The sequence below is a fragment of a genome, unplaced genomic scaffold (assembly GCF_019419815.1).
Source record: "Pyrus x bretschneideri cultivar Hongxiangsu unplaced genomic scaffold, Pyrus_bretschneideri_v1 Contig104, whole genome shotgun sequence".
Lineage (NCBI taxonomy): Eukaryota > Viridiplantae > Streptophyta > Magnoliopsida > Rosales > Rosaceae > Pyrus > Pyrus x bretschneideri.
This window is the reverse complement of record NW_025999396.1, coordinates 1,026,382-1,030,464: the sequence shown is the minus strand read 5'-3', so window position 1 is coordinate 1,030,464 and position 4,083 is coordinate 1,026,382. Positions and strand designations below refer to the sequence as shown.

General features: G+C 34.1%; 1 long non-coding RNA gene across 6 annotated transcripts; it reads left to right on the top strand.

Annotated features, from left to right (window-relative positions):
• Positions 1-325: 325 nt before the first annotated feature.
• LOC103940142 lies at positions 326-3,483 on the top strand. 6 transcript variants are annotated; one of them, XR_007253424.1, is made up of 8 exons: positions 326-899; positions 1,073-1,171; positions 1,297-1,333; positions 1,533-1,579; positions 1,693-1,726; positions 1,904-2,067; positions 2,709-2,780; positions 3,069-3,483. It is a non-coding gene; the product is annotated as an uncharacterized LOC103940142 (long non-coding RNA). The 6 variants fall into 6 exon arrangements; XR_007253423.1 differs by having other exon boundaries at positions 327-791; XR_007253420.1 differs by having other exon boundaries at positions 327-795.
• Positions 3,484-4,083: the final 600 nt, after the last annotated feature.

Here is a 4,083-nt window from a genome sequence, read left to right as displayed (position 1 = left end):
TGGTATGAATAACCTTTATATCTATATGTAAAGCCAGCAAGCCAATTTGGGGTCACTGGCTTCACAAAAAAATTTAGGACAAAAATGCCTCCAAAACAAATAATGCAGGGGTATTTTTGTCATATAAATAGTATTTTTTAAATAATAATAATAATTTATTATAATTTTGTCATAAAAATGCTAAACAACTTATTTTTTTGAAGTATGATTCTCTTCCCTCCTAATCTTTCTCCCTTTACATCATTTTCTATTTAAATGGTTGCGATTACGCCACGTCTACATCTTGTTTTGAATTTTTTATATAGAAAATAAGACAAAAAGAAGAGTGAAAGGAGGGATGGAAGGGGATGGTAACAGCAGGAGAGAAAATCCTACCCCCATTTTGTTCCTCCCTACTTGCAGATCAGTAGCTGCAATGCTGTGCTTCTTCTCCTTCTCCTTAATTCTTCTTCACTCCGCAAACTTCATTTCATCGTAACTTTTTCATACGGACATAATCGTGCAAGGTTGGAGCCTATAGATTCGTATCAGAACCCTTTTCCATCTGATATGACACCCACACCTCAAAATCAATTGCGCTCAAAGATTGGAGCCTAAAACAGTTTCTGGCGAAGTTTTGCAGATTCCACTCAAGCTCGCCGAAATTTGGTCTCGGCCTAAAAGAGAAAGTTGATCCTCTTCTGACGATCTTTCTACCTATACATGAATTCATTGAGTGAATTGAAGGGGATTGTTGATTGAATTGGTAATTGGACAATGAGGGAATCTAGAAGATCGGGGCACGTTCTCAAGTTTGTACTACTCTATCCCTTTCTTTCTCTCTTTCTGGGAATTTCTTGAATTTGAAGATGCAAGTTCTGATTTATTCCATCGATGGCTACTACAAATAATGATCTTTGGTGTGTTTGGTTCCCGAGAAAATCAAGGGAAACTGTTTAATTTCCAACAAGAAAATACTTATCTTGCAAATTTCATCTTCAACCTACGGGGTTTAATTCGTTCTTATGTGCAAAGTTGTTTTGAAAGTGACATAGCAGGCTCTGATGCATAGCCTTTATTTGATTCATTGCAGCTCTATCCTTTATTTGATACATTGTAGCTCCAAGATTATAAGAGTCGGCTATTAGTGTTTGGACATGATGGTCCTTACTTTGATCGTGAAGTTGCACAGGTTCTTTTTCGACGTTTCATCACCCAACGCTGCATTAATTTGTGTTGCTTCCTTTAATATCGGTCTCCTACCTGTTTGTGATCATCTTTGTGTATGTGCAATGCATATTATTATCAAAATTGTAGAAAGAAGCAAACAACTTACCGATGAAGATTTTATAAGGTACGATAAAACCAATCATGTTACTCTATGTCTTTCCTGAACTGCCTATTTAAATTTGTTCATTTTAAAATGAGTCAAAGAAACCATTTTTTGGATCTTCCAACACACAGGCCATTGTCCTTGACAAAATGTAAGTAAGATTTAGCTAGATGCTTTTTTAGACATGTCTCTTACCATGTTTGGATGTTTAACTATGCAGTGGTATTGACGCCAAATGATGATCGCTTGAACTAGATTCAGGAAAATGTGAGTTTAGTGGAGAAAAACTGTGTTGCCAGAATTTGGCATTTATGTTAAATGCTGCTTTCATATTTTAGTTTGTTTTTTTTTGTTGTACTGATTATTGTGGCCGCTTGCAGGACAACGTTCTGATTGCCACATCTGGCCGTAAAGGTAGAGTACAACCATGTTATTTCGATGCAGTTTCTATAAATTTCGAGTTTAGATAGAGTAATGGTTGAGATAAGGGAAGGATGTGGCTCAAGATTGCTCTTAATTTTTTTTGTTAATTGCTGCATTTGGTATTTTAGACTTTTTTCGGGCTATACTGATTATTGTCGCCGCTTGCAGGAACGACGTTCTCATTGCAGGATTTGGTGGTAAAGATAGAGTACATTTGGGACCCCACAATCTGTGTGTTCAGCTTCCGGACTTCCAGTCCATAGTTGGGAGATAACGAATTTTCAAATATCAAAGTTTAGGATTTTTGTTTGGCCATCATTGACGAAGTAAAGGTAACTCCGTTCTGGATTTCAGCATTTGGGGTTTCATTTATATATATGGATCTTCCAATGCAAAGGGCATTGTTCTTGAGAAAATGCAAGTGAAGTTTAGCTAATTGTCTTTTCCATTAAAAATCCTAACCAATCATTTTTAGCTAATGGCTTTCAATTTTCATTCTACATTTGTATGGTTCAGTTAACTTCACAAAAAAAACACTTTCCCACTCGGACAATAGTATAGAAGTCTTAAACATGAACATGTATGAAGTGTTTCGTAGTGTTTGTCTTCCATTTCAACGAAGTGTTTGGTAGCAAAAATATCGTTATGCATGCACAAATATGAATGGGAAAAACTCTATATGTCGCATGCTGTGACTCCTAAGCCCTTGCTACGCAAACTTCCTTCTAAGTTCAACAAAAGCATGGATATCTAATATTCACTCTTTGCCAAATAAATTGGCCAAACAAAAGGAAAATATTTGTAACTCACAATATACACATAAATGGTACTGTATGAATCGACATGAATTTTTATTATTAACATCACTTTCATATGTTACATCTTTTGACAATTCACAATTCACAATCCTCATGTTCTCTTTTCTTTTTTCCAAAATAAATTTTCGTGTTTTTTTTTTTTTTTGTTCATGTAGGAATACTAAAAATTCCAAGTTGACTTCAACAGATCAAGTATGGAGGGATGTGATCGTAGTAATATATCACAGGTTGTCATCTTAATTGCATTTCTACTCTTTTTTATTGACTAAAATTTCAGTGTTTTGCTGCTTAATGTTTCAATTTTCTTTTTTTATATTAGTAGGGTTCATTTACCTTCACACAAAAAAACCTTGCTTCCTTTTTTTTTTTTCTCACTCGAATCAAAATACATAAGACTTAAACCTGCAGTTTGGTTGGAGATTTTACAATTGCACCTTCGTTGTAGTTCAATATGATTTTTTTTTCTTTTTAAAAAAAAACTAAAATTCATTCTCTTTTGCAATTTCTTCGTATAGGTCGGCAATGATGAAGTTCGATTGGGGCAAATAAATGTTCACAATTCTCGAGAACAATCAAAGCAAAGGTTTCGTAGGAGAAATCAACAAAGACATAGGCGCCAAATTGCGAATTCATCACAGAGGGTTCAAAATTCAATGCAACGACATGCTAATTATCAAACTCAATTAACTCTGTAAATATAGTACAAAATCAAATGGAAAAAACAAAGAAACTATAGAATCAACATCAGCGGGTAATTATGATTTCTTTCTTTTGGACCCTAATAATTATATATTTGTAAAACCATCTGATGTATGAATATATTTGGACAAAAATACCCTCCAAACAAAAAATTCAAAAGCAGCCCAAAATAATGCAGGGGTATTTTCGTCATATAAACAGTATTTTTAATAATTAATTATTTTTTGCACAGTTTTTTTTTTTAATTTTTTTAATTTTATTTTTATAATTAATACCTTACAATAGGCTACCAATAATGTGATTTAATCATTGGTTTATTTAATATTATTTTCTCTATTTTTAAACACGTCCAAAACATCTTAAGAGGCGTGTAGTGCCAGTTATAAAAAAAGTCTTCCACACGCGCATAATAATGTGATTCAAAAACATTCCCTTCTTAGAAGTTGCCATTTCAATGCGAAGGAAATATTTGAGTGTCCCAAGGTCTTTGATGGCAAACTTCTGCTTAAGGGTGTTCTTTAGTAACACAATTTCACTGGAATTATCACTAATGGCAATGAGATCGTCCACATAAATAAGAACAACTAGGGTTCCACTAGGACAAATTCGAACAAAGAGAGATGAACCTACATTGCTTCTTTTGAAGCCAACTTCTTCAAGAATTGAGCTCAACTTTGACTACCAACCACAAGGGGATTGCTTTAATTCATAAATGGATTTGTGCAGCTTGCAGACTAACTCGGGGTCACTTGATTAAGGATGACCAGGAGGGAGTTTCATGTAAACTTCTTCTTCAAGTTCACCATTCATAAATGTATTTTTGACATCCAT